General features: G+C 30.7%; 2 long non-coding RNA genes across 2 annotated transcripts; one reads left to right on the forward strand and one right to left on the reverse strand.

The window, feature by feature from the left end:
- The first annotated feature begins 4,569 nt into the window (after window positions 1-4,569).
- Window positions 4,570-12,725, forward strand: LOC142324948 (uncharacterized). The gene is made up of 2 exons (XR_012756457.1): window positions 4,570-5,079; window positions 9,846-12,725. It is a non-coding gene; the product is annotated as an uncharacterized LOC142324948 (long non-coding RNA).
- On the reverse strand, window positions 11,872-16,395 carry LOC142324949 (uncharacterized). Its single transcript, XR_012756458.1, has 2 exons — window positions 16,286-16,395; window positions 11,872-12,199 (listed from the first exon to the last, which is right to left on the reverse strand). It is a non-coding gene; the product is annotated as an uncharacterized LOC142324949 (long non-coding RNA).
- Between the last annotated feature and the right edge of the window lie 1,422 nt (window positions 16,396-17,817).

Below are 17,817 nucleotides of genomic sequence, written 5' to 3' on the forward strand. Positions count from 1 at the left end.
CACGTAGACTCATAAACACCCATAATCACATAGAAGGAAAGTTCAAGCGGAACATGACACCCCATCAGCGATCCTTTCTTTCGCCAAATATGTAACAAAACTTTCTACGATCACCCATTCGGCCTGGCTTTTCCAATTAAGACGTAGATGAAATGTCAACCCGATAATACCAACCGGACAAATGGTCCCCGTGCGCATTTAATTATACGCAGCACATCCATACATTACATGATAAGCATTATCCAATCATCCACATTGCGGTCACATACCCGAGTTCGCCAAGCCAAATTTCTGTAGTCTGTCCCGAAAAGCGCCATACCCTGACAGAAATTCCGTCACATACTTGTTTGGGTGTACCCGAGATGCGTTTCGCAAATCAACAACATTAGGAAAAAGATCATGCATATAACTCCCACACTCTGTCTCATCCCATCTGGCCTGCCACAGGGATGACAGCATGTTCTGTCTCCTTTATTTTCTCCGAAGACAATTCATCTGACTTCTTAGTAACATAACACTGTTCCCTCTAAAACGCAATCAAGTCTATCGGTATCACGTCTGGGATTTCCAAGATCGCCTCCCCGAGATTATATACTAATCCCCATTATTGTTATCAATAAAAGTTGTTGAGCCGATAACACTGTATCCCGAAACTTCCCGTAACAATTTATCCCGATAGCTTTTAAATTTTAGTCTATCCGCCAAAGAAGCGGCGAATATAGCATAATTGCCTCACAGACATCCTTATACAAGATACTCATAGTATAAAAATTAAGACCTCAATTAGGATTGACCACACGTCGAATTCTGAAGAAGGCATTACAGGCTTTCCACGCGACGTATGGAAGGTGCTTCTGAAAACTGCAATTTCTCATCAAGAAACAACCGAGGTACTTTTCAACCTGAACATTTCTAAAACGTTGGCCTGATATCCATACGCGGACTCGCCGCCTCACAGCCAGACGGTATTTGAGGAGTATCAGCGTGATCTTCTCCAGGCTAAATGTCATCTTATGGCGATGACCCGATAACTCGACCATTCTGCATGCTTGAATGACTCGGTACTTTCGACTTTTTTTTCAAATACTGAATGTTTCACAAGCATTGTGTGATGTGTACTTTGTACATGATTTGTTGTAAAAAATAAATAGTGATTCAATATTCCAACACACTAGGTAGCAGCATTACCTTAACATATCTAATACGTTCGTTGGCTTGATAACTATGGACTCGTCGCCTCACGAATCATCGTAGGAGAATCATCGTGGTCTTTTCCAGGATAAACATCATCTTATGTTGATGATCACCATATCACGAGTATCCTTCATGCTTGAGTGGCGCGGAATTCAATCCCCCCCTCCCCGCAAACACCCTTCTACCAGCAGAAGCCCACTGTCAGCATAAGTAACGATGTGACTCCCGCTCAACAACCTTAACCGTAGAAGTGATTGAAACTTCATCACCCACAATAAGGGACCCAACACACTGTCCTGCAGACAACTCTTGGACAGTGTTTTCCCCACTTTATAGTGTCCTTGCAGAGCAGCACATCCAGGTGACTGAAATAACTCTGCATAACCTGCAACTCACTCACGGTACAATCTCTCTTCTGTAATTGGTATATAGCAAGAAGGCCAACATAGGTAATTAAATGCCCCAGAACTGTCTAGGAAAATTCCCAGCACATATTCCTCCTGACTGGAGGTTACCACATTAATCATACAAAGTATGGCATTTCAGTACCTTTTCTGGGATGAAACCTGTACCGATTATCTATTAGTAAACCGAGCAATCTCAACCAGTAATGTCAAAGGCCTATCTAATGAACTAATGAGTGAGATCGTTATTGCCATTTTTAAACAATAATTTCACAGTCCCCGTCTTCCAGCACACACAAATCCAGGAGCCTTACTTCTACCTAGATTACTAAAGATCCACTACTTACATTTCCATCTGAATTTTTCCCTACCAATCTAAATACTATGAGTGACGTACATGAAGAACGCTTTCACAGTTCATATTTACCATGGACACATGCTACCAGGGAAAATGGAACCAAAGAATGCTGGCTGACTGCTGCTGGAATCTCAAGACTAATGTACCGACAATAAACTACTCCAGAAAATCTAAAAGAAGTAGATTTTAGGTATGTAGAAATTAAATGTATAATATTGGTATAGCACCACCACAATTGTTTTTTCTTTCAACAAAAAAGGGTATTGGTTGAATGAAAGGTTTATGTTGGTTGACTGGTCTTAGTCACTTAGTTTGATAATGAGCCACCGAAAGAATAATGGTTAGTAAATTTGTATTCTAGAATAAGATGGAAGCCAAACAGCATTAATTTGGTTACAGTGGGGTGGACCTTATTAGAGATTAAATTGAAACCTGGAAGGATAAGATAAATTTAAAAATGAGTGCAATGCATATTACCTTGAAATCTTCTCTAGAACAGCACAGCTTCATTTGAATTATGACTCGTACAGATGAAAGCCAACATTTCTTTTAATTATTCAGTGACATGCATTTTTAGGGGAATTTTGGGAGAGATAAGATGCAAATGTTTTGTATGCAGAGTACTTGGTAACAATGTAGTAATTGTGCATCTGAATGAGAAAAATTGATGTAAATTAGTGAATTATATGTTCTAAAACCCAGACAACTATTGTAATGAATTTAATTTTTAAAATATAATATCTTGTTCAAATTCACATAACAAATAGTTGCTATTACAGGGAAATTATATCCTCTTGGTCATGTGATAGACTCAGCAGTAGTTTAAGATTTCTTCTTTTTCTGTTTAGCCTCTGCAAATACTGTAAGGTATTACTTCAGAGATATTGATATGATATTTATGAATGTTAATGAATTGCTGTTTTTTCAATCTCAGGTTGATCATTTCTGAGATATGTGGTTAATTGATACCTAACCACCAAAGAACACCGATATACATGATCCAATATTCAAATTCATATAAAAGTAACTGCCTTTACTAGGATTTGAACCTTAGAACTCTTAACTTCGATTTTTAAAATGCTGACTGCTTTATAAACATTGTCTGATGTGTACAAAACGATACATGATTTGTTGTAAGAAAATAAATAGTGATTCAATATTCCACCACAATTGGTAAAAGTATTATTTTTTGCAGGGTTGTAGATTACTGTAGAATACCTGAAAATTAGAATGATGATATTGTATTAAGAGAGATTTTAAGATTACTTTCTTTAACAGAGTATATTATTAATTTTCATCTTTAATCTTATCCTTCATAAAAGCTGAAACACCTTCACTTTTGAACATATGGCTGGTGCATTTCCTAATGTAATAGTAATATTAAAGTCTTCAATTAATGGTAAATAAATTGCTTATATATATTTTATATTGAGTACTACACAACTAACTTACAGTAATAAAAATATAAAAGAGTTCAGCTGAAGTCAAATAAACATTTCTGTATAATCAAGTAATTCTCTCTGTTGGTTAATATCTTGCTTAAAAAAACAGAATTATTGGATTCTATAATATTTCAACATTCCCCTCAATTCTGTTAACTCACAGTAGCATATTTAGTAAAAAGAAATTGGCTTATATAACATAACATTCAGATTTGTAATACATTAATATAAATAACATTACATAATTCTATATTCATTCACTTCATGTTTTTCTCAAAAAAAAAAATAATTTTTTTTCATGAAAGAACTTTTGTCAATTTATATGCAAATTATTAATAAACAATTTGTTTATAAATTGATGTGTAATGAAGCGATATTATTTTATCTTCAGGAATTCATTTGTAAATTTTCCAATATAGAAACGTTTGATTTCATATTATAGCACCTTGCAATAATGTGGTCCACAAGCACAGGTAAAATAATATTTTACTTTTTTCTATGTATTAGACTTTTAAGCAACTTATTTTGTCACAGTTTGGCTACATATATTTAAGCAACAATACTCCTTTGTCACACACCATTTAAGGTAGCTGATAATATCTCTGAATAAATATGATGAAAATGAATTCTTATGCTAAAATAAAACTAGGCTTAGTTTTATTGCGTAAAGTTGCGTTTATTCCAATAAATTCAAGGTTATGATCGAGTCTTGTAGTTTACAGGCTTGGTAAATTTATTTTACATTTTTGTAAGGCTTATCTTATGTGTACTTTAATAGGTTGTTTGGGTTTGTTTTCGATATCAATTTCTCTCGGTGCCAGTTTGACTTACTGTTGCATCATCATATTGGTGTCAACGTATTTCATATCTCACATTATTTATTGCTGTTTAGTCTTAATATATATATATTATTAGTCTTAGTGTTTTTTTTTTCTCACCAATTTCTATATTGTCATAGTTCCTAGAAGTCTATTTCTCTTTGTCTGCCCTGATGTCATTTCTTCAACTTGCGTATTCAGAAATTATTTTATCAATCTTACGTAATTCTTTAGTGGTCTGGTTGCTTGTAAATTATTTTTGTTTTGCTTCGTTCCCGAATTCCATACGTTTTCTCTAATCGTTCTCATACTAACCCTTAGACACTACTCTTGTCAACACACACACACTCTCTTCTATCCATTGCTTTGTTCGCTTCCCCTACTTCTCACCACGCCAGCTTTGTTCATTCTAGTCCTGACTTTAACGTTGTGCGGATCCTGGTCCTCCAGAGCAGGCTTCGGAACATGTTCTCTCTCTCTCTCGTATAATGTTAATACTTTCGTCGTCTTCATACTCTTATAAACGTTGCGGTATTTCTCTGTTGAAATATTCTGTAGTTCTACTCGCCAGTGTTTTGTGATTTCACCGATCTCTATGTTTTGTTTTGCCTGGTTTCTTTGTTAAGTTAATCTTCCAATTCAGTATATTACGTCACTGTTAAATGTATGCCAATCACTACAAACTGCCAATTCTATCGACGCCGAATCTTCTCCAGCTGCTGATTACATTTTCATCGATGCACTATTCTTTCCAAACTAATTACTACAAATCTGAGATGCTACGTAATTACTCAACTTCCAATCACAAATTGTTACCTCTGTTATTTTTGACTCGCCATTACAGACTACACCAAGGATAAACTGTATGTATATGTGCACTTTAATTTCACGAGTTCATTTTTTACCAATATTCGTGTGTTATTAAGGGATGTTCAAATCCTTCATTATTATTTATAGTAAACAGTTACGCTATTAGTAAAATTGGTGAAACATTTAGTTAATCGTACATTACGCATTTCAATCTCAAGTTTGGTTTAAAAAACCATTTGTTCACTTAAGTGCAGTCACGAAGTGGCTTAGATACTGTTATGTTATTATGTCATGTGCAACATATTTTACGTGCTTATTTATTACAATTTGTTTTTATGGCAATTAACTTTATCATTTAATCTAATTTAACTTGTTAATCGCCGAGATTAATTCTTATCTACTCATGAACTGTATTCATATTACTTCTCTTAAATTAACCTAAAGAAAATTACTCCTGATGTGAAGTTATGTTTTTGGACTTCTTTGTAATTTTATATTTTCAAGAAAGCTTACTACTAAAATGAACTCTATTTATATGTTTACTTATTTCAATTTGATAATTGTAATTAACTCTTTTTGTACTAGAAGATTATCGTGGCTTCTTTTTCTACAATAAACTAGAATTGCTAGTTTTAATTATTTAATGATAAGTTTGTTGCTCATAAATCAGGAAAGGCCAGTGCCAATAATGAGATTTACTGTAATTTATTTTTCTAAGTTAATGACATTTGTTCATTGCTAATTTTTCAATATTACAGCATATGTCAGTAATGCAATAGTTTTCCAGTCATACTATGTTTATTGATGTTTTGTTTTTCTAAGAATTGTAAATGACGTGCTTTATGTTCTCTTGTTTTCAGGCTTTGTTAAATTGTAGATTTTCAAAATGTGTACTTGTAAAATGTATACTCATGTATTTTCTCATTTAATATTATTATTATTGATACGCTGATTTCAGCTGATATTTCTTATATAGAATTAAGTTATGTTTATTTCATAATTTCATTTAATTTTTTAAGGTTATGAGTTAACATAAGTTCATTTGTTTTCCTTCTAATTAAAGTCCAATTTCTTTTGGCAAATACGAGCTGTGTGTTCTTTTATTTTTTGTTAACTTTACCCAACATAGACTTTAAATTAAAACAAATTTTATATGAAAGACAATTTTTTATTGTTCTCTAAAAGTAGTCCTGGAACAGCATTCTGACCAGCAACAGTGCGCCCTGTTTCTCTGCATTGTGTTGTCCCACAAAATCAAATATCTCATCAATGTGCTACAAATGTTTTGTCAAAACATTCAAAAGTTATCTTTAAACATGTTTGATTACATTAAAATAAGTTTAATATAGCTACTAATGTTTTAAGTAATTCTTCTGTTAAGTGTTTAATGAAAACAGGTTTGTTACACATTTTGACAGAGCTTCATATTCTGCTTCTGTACTTGAAATTGTCACAATTGTTTCTTGACTTACAAAATAAAATAATTTCATTCACTTTTATTATAAATCCACTCGTGCTTTTTTATTCTTTTTCTAATAGGCAAAATCATGTTCAAAATAAGCAAATTATCTTAAATGATGTATTAATGAATTACCATTTGCTTAAATTTTTTTAAAAAGTGTGTTTTAGATATCAAAGTTTTAAATGTTTCCAATGTGTGGATGTGTAATAATTTTGAAATTGACTATAATAAGTTACTGTAAATGTAAGATCAGGTTTACTATCCAACTTAATGTACATAAATCATCCTATTAATTTGTGATGTAATGTATCACATATATTATCTTCATTTTCATATAATACGAATAAATCTAATTCAATGTGAAATCTTTTTAAAATATTTTGAATCAATTCTGATTGAGAAATGTATAAAAAAATCAACATTTCTTTCAAACTATATTCTTAGGTACTTGAATTTCTAATTATAAGTAGTCAGATCTTTCATTTCAAACTCTGATACAAGAAAATTCTTAAAAGTATTTATATTGTATGAATTCTTAGAAACAAATATTAATTTATTTACTGAAACCAAAACATACATATCATTTTTCATAAAATATATATATAAAATAAATATAAAATGGGCAAAATATAAAAAAAAATACCTCGGTCAACTATCTTTCTCTGTAGATTCTTTGCACCTGTCCATTGTCTTACACCTTGATGAGCACTTCACCTGCTTGGCCCTTCCTTAGTGACAATATCTCTGGAAGCTAAGCATCTACTTCATCCTTCACTTGTTTTACCAACTCACCATAGGTTTTATTTTCAGCTGTTATCGCTACAGTCTTTGATGGTGTGCCCTGAACACGTTCAGATGATTTTGCAAGGTCTACTCCTTGATTGAGAAACACCTCTATCTTTAAAAACTTCTTCCTACCGGCATACTCCAGTAACTTCTTCAGTAAGTACCGAGTTCTACAACCTGAAGCCCCAAAAACGGTCTTGTTGTTTGATAATTCAAATATTTGACCAATGCCGCCTTTCCAATCCTCAGCTATCTTATTGTCGCTCTGTGTGGAGTCAATCACCACCACAAACACCATGTGAAATTCCATCTCAATTTTTTCACCAATGTGAACCTTCATCTGCAAATTAAATGCAGCTGTCCCTCTTTCAATCTGCCCTGTTCTGTTATGCTTCTAATGTCAGGAATCCTTCTAAGAACGACAATGTAGAAGGGTTATCGAGAAACACCAGATCGACCCCAATCGCTATGTTCTTATCCACACCATCATAACAGGAATCCCTGTTATCTTCCACATAACTCTATGCCAGCGTTTAACTATCAGACCCACCACCTCATCATCCTCTACTCCACTGTCAAGCTGCTATAAAATCTCATCATTATCTGACTTAGAATCAGTCTGTGTTGCAGTTTCCTGAGTGCTTATCTCCATTGATCTGTTAGACAAGAACTTCTTAACTCCAACTAACTGCTTGACTATATTATACACATCTAATTCAACTTGTTTAAGTTCCCTCATTGTATTTTTATCAATTGACATGTGCAGAGTTTGTGCTGCAGTCTCCAATTTACAGATCCACTCTACTATCTCCTTGTCTAGGTCTCTTTCTTCTCAGTAATAGGATGACGCCGCCTCTTCTGGTCTTCTCTAGGCCTGTTATCACCAGTATCCACTATTGGCATAGCCTCCATGGCCAACGGTAATGTGACTTCCGATGCAACCTCTGCACTCTCCTTGCTGGTCGACACTTCTCCTCTCACTGGAGGATGATCCAGTACCTTCCCAGGTTTAAATGGGTTTTCATTCATATTCTTTGAATTCCTTTGGCTCCAGAAGATAGATGGAAGTTTGACAACTTTAAATTCTAAGTAATTTATTGAAAAAATTACTAAGCACAATAGCTTTAGGCACAAGCTATGCAATAGTTCATCTAAGTGAAATACCAGTCTGTTATCAGAAAGATAACCACCTGCTATTTTGTTTACAATTAAAATTAATGTATCTCTAAAATGTTTCACTGTTATCACTTTGATAAGTTATTATTCAATTAGATAAGATTATTCAATAAGAAATAATTCTTATTTTCTACTTCCAAATACACACACAAAAAAACAGTATTACCAAGCAAATTTAACCCTTATTGCCAACAGACAATAAATCAACAAAAACTCAAAATCACTGTAAAAAGTCATCCAAAATCATGCAATATATAAAAAAACATCCAGTAAATTATCCACCACAATTGTTAACATACAAACCAAAAACCGTAAAAGGTAATCAAAATTCAAAAGCCATACACAACGATAAGAACAAATCTTAACGCAACCAAAACTCCCAGTCGACTCCATTTTTCATTTAACCTGTTTAATGAAATATAACCTTTCTAAGTACATTTTATTTACTTGCTATCTACATATATTTCAATGCTATGTGTTATATTTCATTTTCTTTGTCTAAGAATATTTGTTTATATGATAAGTTATATTTCAAAAAACCTGTCAGGATTGAGAACCTTCCTTATGAGAAGGAGATTTCTAATATTTTGAGCTACTCCAATACCAATTGCAACATATATTAATATAAAATAGTAGCTTCTACTATTATGTATTAGAAACTCTTTATTATTTAGGTAGAAATATTTTATTTATTTACTGATGAGGGGGTGAGGATATTCTCTAAGGCTCTTCAGCCTTAGGCTTTTGTGCACTCCCACCTAATTTAGTCTATTTAGCTTTGAGCCTCTAATGAGTGAGAAAACGTTTTTACAAAGTTAGGACCATTTAAACTCCTTGAAAAATTGGTCCGAAAGATTTGGAAACGTTTAACCCTCAAACGCATCACTTTCATAATTGATGGGTTCATTGAATGTATGACACTCAAAAACTTATTGCCAACTCTAAAATGACCATTTCTCTAAAATAATCCTAAAGTAGACAGATATCTCTGGAATGGTTCTTTTCATTCATGAAAAATGGAATCTTTTTTTTTAAGTTTATGGATTAGTCTCTTTCCATGTTTTTTAATGAATATTTTCACCAATTATTAATGTGTTGTTTATATAAAGAGCAGTTACAAAGATTAGTTTTATCTACAGTTATAGTTTGTACAATTATGCTCAGATTTTGTTAACGGATGAATTACTGTGTATCAGTACATCAAATCTCTCATTACCATCAATGTATTAGTATCGGGTATTAAATACATCTCCACCTTATTGTAAACTGAATGATAGGTAAGTGAAAGTTCACTTACCTGTACAGTTTATTTTTTTTCATTGGAAGACAACCATAAAATGAGAAGTTTAAGAACTGTAGTATTTCTACTGACTTTTTTTTTTTTTTCTTTTACAGTGTTGCGGAGAAATACCATTTACGTACCCCCGACTCCGACACTCCGACTCCGACACTCAATAATATACAATAATATCATTGTATCTCAGGTTAATTTTTGTGGCTGTAGAATTACATTTAGGTTAAAGAAACTAAGAGAATACAAATATTGATTAAAATATATAATTGAACACATTGAATGTAGTGGGTTTGTTGTGATTAAAAACTAATACAAATATTAACGAATAAAAAATATTCAAGTAGCAAGAACTGTTTGTAACTGAGAGAAAAAACCTGAATTTTAAATACTCCATAAAAATGAAATGCATGAGGTTTAAGACACTAGGAATTCATCAGTTATTTGAGGTGATAGATATGATGAAGTTATATACTGGTTTAGGATATGATACAACTTTTTGATCAATTCATTCCTAATGGTCACACAAGTCATCACTTGGTTGTCATATGTAAGTGTTTAACTGTGTGGCATTTGCTTCTGATCTACAAAGTCTAGCATTCTGTAAGGTGGTGCTTTATTTTCTTTCTAACTTATTTTTATTTGGTGACTTAACTTAACTATTATTTGGTGATAATATTAACAAGAGATGTTGTCCTCAATTTATTTAAATTAAAACAACAAATTTCTTTTATGGAAAAATATTAGTATCATAAGTTTTTAACAAACAGCTTATAAGAGTTCCTCAGAAGAAGTGTGTGTTCGAAGGGCTATGCCATTTTGTGGCATGAAGCAAAATGTGTTTCAAGTAGCAATGTGTTTCAAGTAACTGTGAAAGATATTACAGCAATAAATATCTGCGTTCATGTGCAAGTATTCAAAGGAAGTATTTCAAGTATAATCTCGGTATCAGTTTTAATTAATTTGTAATTCTCATTTTTTTAATTACATTTTTTAAATGTAAAGTAACACTCATATAATATTTTAAATATTTTTACCGAAATACTGGTGAAGTTTTACACAAAAATGGGGAGAGTATAACAGACGACAACCAAACTCTTAGTTTTCCAGAATTTTTTTTAGTTTACTTCATCCAGGAGGTAGGTGAGTAATTAATGGAATTTTGTCTTTTTTGCACATGACAAATGTTTAAAATTTATATTAATAATGTTCGGACTATTCAGTTCATTCACATACAACCCTTAACAACACAACGGAAGTCAGCATTCGTCAAATATATGAGATCTTTAAGATTATTTCTCTGCATACAAGATCTTCCAGATATACAGTTTTCCTAATCAGCACAGAATTTTACTCGTTTTTCTACCTCTTTTTCAAATTCAAGTTTTCTTGAACTATTTCATTCAACTTCTGTAAATCATGAATATCACTGTTTAGCTTATGAATCCGGTTTCTCATCCAGTAATTTACTTGGAATAACCTCAGTGTTTTTGTGTATGTTAATCGGCCAAGTTACAAGCAAATTATTAATTTCTCTAAAAGTTCGTTTTTCATCCTATTCTCAGCTTACTGATGAACTAACCAATCGTTGATTAATAAAGAACAAGTTGTGCTGCTACTAGAAAGTTAATTTTACTGCACAAGTGATAAGAGATAAGCTAGATTGCATATTTACCTACTGTGAACACTAATTACCAACTTCCTATAAATAATTATTTATTTAACTCACTACCCTAATTTTTTGTCCATAAATTTTGCACCTTTTTCATTTAAATTATTTTCCTTTTTACTTTTGATTAAGGTAACATTGTAGATGGGGTAGAATCAAATCTATTTATATTATTAATGGTTATTTTCCTGTTGATCCATTTTTTCCATTTTGTTTGTAATATAAATATGAAGATGTACATATTTACTTTTTGATAAGCCTGTATCATTTCTTGCAAGTCATATTTATAAGAAAAATAAAAATAATATAATAACGGGGTCATGGGTTATGTATAATAAATAATATTTGATTTATATCAAACAGTGTTTTTGAGTATGTCTGCATGGGAAGGTGTGTGGGTGGCTAACCCTCTATATCATCTAAAACTAATTTGCAAGGTAAAGGAATAATTTAACATTAGATTTTAGGTGAATAAAAATGACATGTTTATTGTATTAATATTTGATACATAGTGATTACTAATCAATAATTACACCAAACACCTACACCTGAAGAAAATTTAACACCAGAAGTAATATTACCTCATGATCCTTTTTTTAAATTTAAATCTAGAAAGTAATGCTGGCAATATCTCTACATGAAATTAATTATTTCTTTATTACACATCAACGCCTAGGGTTAAACCAATATCACCAAGATCTATTTCAGCAGTGACACCTATACCTAGTAGTGGATTTGCTTCTGTAGAAGATGCCATTAGCCATACTCCAAGTAAAACACACATAATCACTGTAACAGAAAAAATAGTACAAATTAGAACATTCTATACTTAAAAAAAAAAACAAGCTTAAGTTACAAATTAAAAATCTACAACATACATTTGTATAAATTAAATTTGTATTTATATATTCATTAAATTACTGCATATATACATTTCTGTGACAGTTAATATGGGAAAGCAATTACATCTGTTTTTGATTGAAAAATAATTATTTCCAATGTGTTGCCGATTCACATTTTCCAATGTGACTCAGGCCGACCATTCCCGATATGAGTGGTCAATTGAATTCCAACCACCAAAGAACATCGGTATCCACTGACTAGTATTTAGATATGTATAAAATTAACTAACCTTTACTTGAATTTGAACCTCATATGAACTTTATTATTACTTGTGAAAATTAAAATTAAAATCATATGGTTTTGTTTTCACCTAATCAATGATTTTATTTTTCAACGTTATTATTTTCATTATTATTCTGTTATTTATTACTTGTAAATTATTTTTAAATAATAAAACTTAAATTTCTTTTTCTTTTTTTTGTTTCTTAATGGAGAAAATGAGAAATGACTCGTGACTCAAGTAATCTACTCTTAATGATTTCTACTGTAGTTTTGTTATTTTTAATTGCATTTAAAAAACAAGATATCAATTTGCCCATAATAAAATAATTCTAATTTTTTTTATAACTAAACAGCGTTAAAAAATATAAAATTACACAAAATTAAATGGATTCTTTAATAATGATTAAAGAATAATGTGGGCACCATTATAAATTTATTAGTAAAATACTTCTTTTCATTGAAATACTTAAAAATGTACTCTAAGTATTATTAAAATATTTTAAGGGTTGATAAACAATAAACATTTTTTGACATATGATTCTGATGTAAAGACACTAAATGTTAACTTCTGTGCATAATTCTATTCCTGAAATCCTGTGTGTATCCCAGAAGGAAGCCTATGTCAAAATTACAAAACAAGCTTTTATTTTTTAAATTTTTTTGCTGGAATGTTTTAATAAAATATATCTTCACTGAATAAATCAGAATAAAATTGTTCTGTGTGTACGGTGAAACCCTGTTTTTATTCTGATATGTATGAATGAAGATGATATGTATGAGTGTAAGTGATGTGTAGTCTTGTACAGTATCAGGTTTCTGAGATGTGTAGTTAATTGAAACTCAACCACCAAAGAACACCGGTATCCAAGATTTAGTATTCAAATCTTTTTAAAAGTAACTGACTTTACTAGGATTTGAACGTTAGAACACTCGACTTCGAAATCAGCTGATTTGTGAAGACACGTTCACCACTAGACCAACCCGGTGGGTTTGTACACAAGGGTTGTCCAGTGATAATCTTTCACGTTAATTGAATAATTTGCTATGTTTATTTAAAAACAAACAATTTTCAGTTTCATTAAACATATCCTGATGTTCAAAGATCATATATTTGACCCAGATTGAAATATTAATGGGCTTATGCTTCAGTTTTTTTTATAAAACACAGAGGTGATGTGTTTGAACTATTTAAAAAACTATATGACTATTTGAAAAATTATGAATTTTTAGGTAAGTAGATTAAAAGAGAATAATGGTAACATCATAGTCAACAATAGTGACTATGCTTTTACAAACAGATTATGGATGTTGACTATTTATTTGTTAAAAATATAAAGGAAATATGAAGTTCATTTACTAATGAGTACTTGCACAGCAGTAATAATTTAGGTGAATGTAGTCAGAGGAGAATTCGGATAGAATTGTTGACAAATCATGTAAATGTTCAGTGAAGTTTATGATAAAACCACCTACAAACATGAAACTCGGTAATTCCTTTAATTTTCTTAATTAACAAATCGATTTCATCTGAAATACAATAAAGTCATTTCCATTTTTAAAAGTGGTAGTAAAATTTTCTGAAGAAACTAAAGACTGATCACAATTTTTTCTCAATTATCAAAAATTTCTCATCATGTTATTTGGTTATATGCTCTATGTGTTGCCTCTTGCAACGTGTCTGATTTCATTCTTCATTATTCCTGATAAAACTCTTAAGAACCTGTTTCTACAATATCTAAAATATCTCAAAGGTATTCAGCATGACAGATATATATATACTGCTACTCAGGAAACAGGAGAGGAATGAAGTTTTTGGTGTGGCCGATAACTGAAATCCTTTCCCGAACATTTGTTACAAGTGTATACCTGCAAGGAAATGCATGCTTCAAATATCATCAATATATCTACTTCAAATGCGTCGCACGTAGAGTATGGTATCCTTAATTCTGTCAGATTTGATTCTAATTATTAATTATATTAATGGCTTCTCCAATCGTATTTCTAATGAACTATTAAAATTTTGTATAATGTAACACAATTGTTGTTTTTGCTGTTAAAAATAAAGTTCTATTAACTCAACGAATTAGTAAATATATAAAAAGTGTTGAAAATGAAATGATTCATTTTAAGTTAGATCCATGTCGATATGGATGTCCTAGCACTATGGATGGTATTGTACCCCTGCAAATATTCAATGACGTTTCTCTCGTTTTTATAAAATCCATATACACTAATGAAATATCTCGATCCTGTCACTTTGATACAATTAACGGAAAAAGAGATAAAAAGATTACAAAATATTCAAAATAATAAATCGAAACTGAAACAGAGTGATCGATACAAAATAATATTTAACCACGGGGTTTGAAGAAGTACCGAATGAAAAAGTATATATTACAGATTTATTAAAATAAGGGACAAAAACTCTATTAACATAAGCAATAACACTAAGGAAAACGCACACAATAGAGTAAAAAAAATGGGGGAATATAAACAACTATTGTCCCCTTTTTTCTACAATAATCCATAACCTTTGTTTTACATTTTTATTACAAACTGAATTTTGTTGATTATATTACGAGAAAAATTAAATTTCCGCTACCTATGAAAATAAAAATTTTCTTTAAATCGTTAATGAGTTAACCCGATTTTGGTTGGTGAATTATCAAAATAAAATTAATTGATCTTAGTTTCGTTATTGGGAACCATGCAAATATCTGTTAACTTGATATTCAGCGATTGTAAATATTACTACATGTAAAATTAGGCATTTAAATATGACATACGGTCGATTTAAAATTTACTGTTCGCTCAACGTTGAATATATCGTGATAATACGTAGATAGATTTACTCTTAACTTTCCTTAAAGTTCAGTAAACACAGAGGTAAAAGAACATTGACTCTGGCCTATGGTTTTGGAGTTTTAAGAAATCATCTGTCTAAATACAGGGATATTTTGATTTGTATTAAAAAATCCAAGCTTAACTGCTCGTTGTTTCTCTCGGAACCAGAACTTGTTCAATACCCAGTAAGAGACTTTTTGTCTGGATTCCGATTATCATTTGGTACGAAAATAATTTGTAATTTTATTGGGGGTTATCTTGCCCCCACAAATATTTTACGATCCAAGCGATGTGTGTAACGCGTACGTATGTTAATCAAATAAAATATTTATTTACTAAAATCTTCTTTTGCAAGTAAATCGGGAAAAAACTGTCCTCATAATTAGCGTTTCAAATTTCAAAACGATTTCTGTTATAATTTTTTTCGTAACTATTTGCTTTAATTTCATCGACTAAAATTTATCGTAAAAATAAATCTTCACTTTTTAAATCATACAAAAACCTGAAGGAGAGAGTGGAATCCTCTTTTTACGTCCGAAAGAAAGGAAACTTCCTTTCCTAACTTAGTTAACCTTGGGGTAACTGTTTCAAAATTTACCTCCCTCCGGTATAAATTGTTTGTTAAAATGCACCCGGAGAGTATAAATTAAATGAAAATTTTCTAAGATTAAGGATGGATTGCATTTTTAATTTAATTGCTCTTTTACTGTTTCGTATTAGTAAGTAAATTTCAAGTAAAAATCAATTCTTAACTAAGTAAATTCCGAGAATTTATTTTTCTTCAAGAAGCAGTTCTTGACTTTCAAGCGTATGTTTGTACATACGCGTACATTCATTCAAGTATACAGGCATTATACGATTTTTAATATATTCATAATTTAACATCTAAAGAAAATAGTAACTTACCAGTTAAAAAGAATACGACGGACTGCATGTTGAAAAGATTATTTGTAAATCAAGATTGCTTTTTCTCAGAATTCGAAACATTTTAATACTAAAAAATTATTAGAAAATTTGTAATTTATCAAAATTATGTATTATTAAAAGATATTTTTCATGTTTTGCTTTCATCTACTGTAACCAGAACCGATTCAAATAATTAAATTCATATTTTCTTACCTGATAAAGTTGTTGGTGCGTTCCTTAACAATAATAATCATTATTGTAAAATTCTAAAGTACCTTTAATTGAAGTCACTAATTAAAATAATACAGATTATCACCACTATATCTACTTTCATCTGTTTATTATCGATAAATAATGATTTCAGACCGTTATTACACATAATTGATATCTCATACTTAACATATTTAACATCATAATTATCATAAATCACACTTTACTTGTAGGCGAGTAAAATTGCTCTAAAATAAGTAACTGAAGATTAAAATTTTTTTTAGACATTAACAATTAAAAAACTAATTTTGGACGATTTTTTTTGTATATTTCCTTATGAAAATATAATATTATTATCGGGTAGATTAATTTTTCCTGTATTTTTTCCAGCCGTTTACTCATTCTACGTTTATTAACAATGCAAATTTTTGTTTGTTTAGTCGAGTACGATGCTGAAGGTTCCTTAAAAAAAAAACTATCGTGAAAACTTCTGTTTCCATGATGTTATAGTATATTCCGTTAAAAACACCGTTTCTGCCATAACAAACCCTTAGTTTGATCGATTGTTTTGTTTTATTTTTAAACAAATTTTGAAGACTTCGAAGAGGTATAGGAAAACGCAAATAGATTTCAAATTAATTTGAGCGGATCGATTTCAAGTAACCAATTTTTACTAAATTATAATTGATTAGGAGTTAATTGATTATGAAATATTTAACATTCAGAAAGCAATTTGTTTAAAAATACATTTAAAGAGATGCTTTATAATGTAATACTTAATTTTAGCATTTCTTAGTTTGTAAATCACATTATTTTTATTTTATTAAATGTAGTAAATATTGAATTTTTATGATACATTCTAATTTCTTGTGAGTAATATAGGAGTAATTTAAGACGGTTTCCTTCGATGTTGAAAAGTTTTGCAATTTTCGGTCGTTTCGGATAATTTGAGTCGATGAAGCAGAGTCGGATAATCAAAATATACTGTAATGATTTAATTATACGATTACTACATCTATCTTGCTGAATGTTATGGAATATAGTAAGACTAGTTTTCATGAAAGAGAAATTTATCAATTGAATTCGACACGGTATTGATAGAAACGTCTTTAATAATATTTTCAGTAACTTTTGAATGTTTAGAATTTTTATTCTAGTTTTTTTTAAAATTAATTTAACTCGCATGCATGATAGGATCTTTTGAAGTAATTAAAATTATGGTAATTCGATGCGAATGTTGTCCGTATATGACGTATTTGTCGACAGTAATACGATACAATTTACAGTTAATATTTTCATTTCATATATTATTGTTCAGATTC

This window comes from Lycorma delicatula, chromosome 5 (assembly GCF_047948215.1).
Source record: "Lycorma delicatula isolate Av1 chromosome 5, ASM4794821v1, whole genome shotgun sequence".
NCBI lineage: Eukaryota > Metazoa > Arthropoda > Insecta > Hemiptera > Fulgoridae > Lycorma > Lycorma delicatula.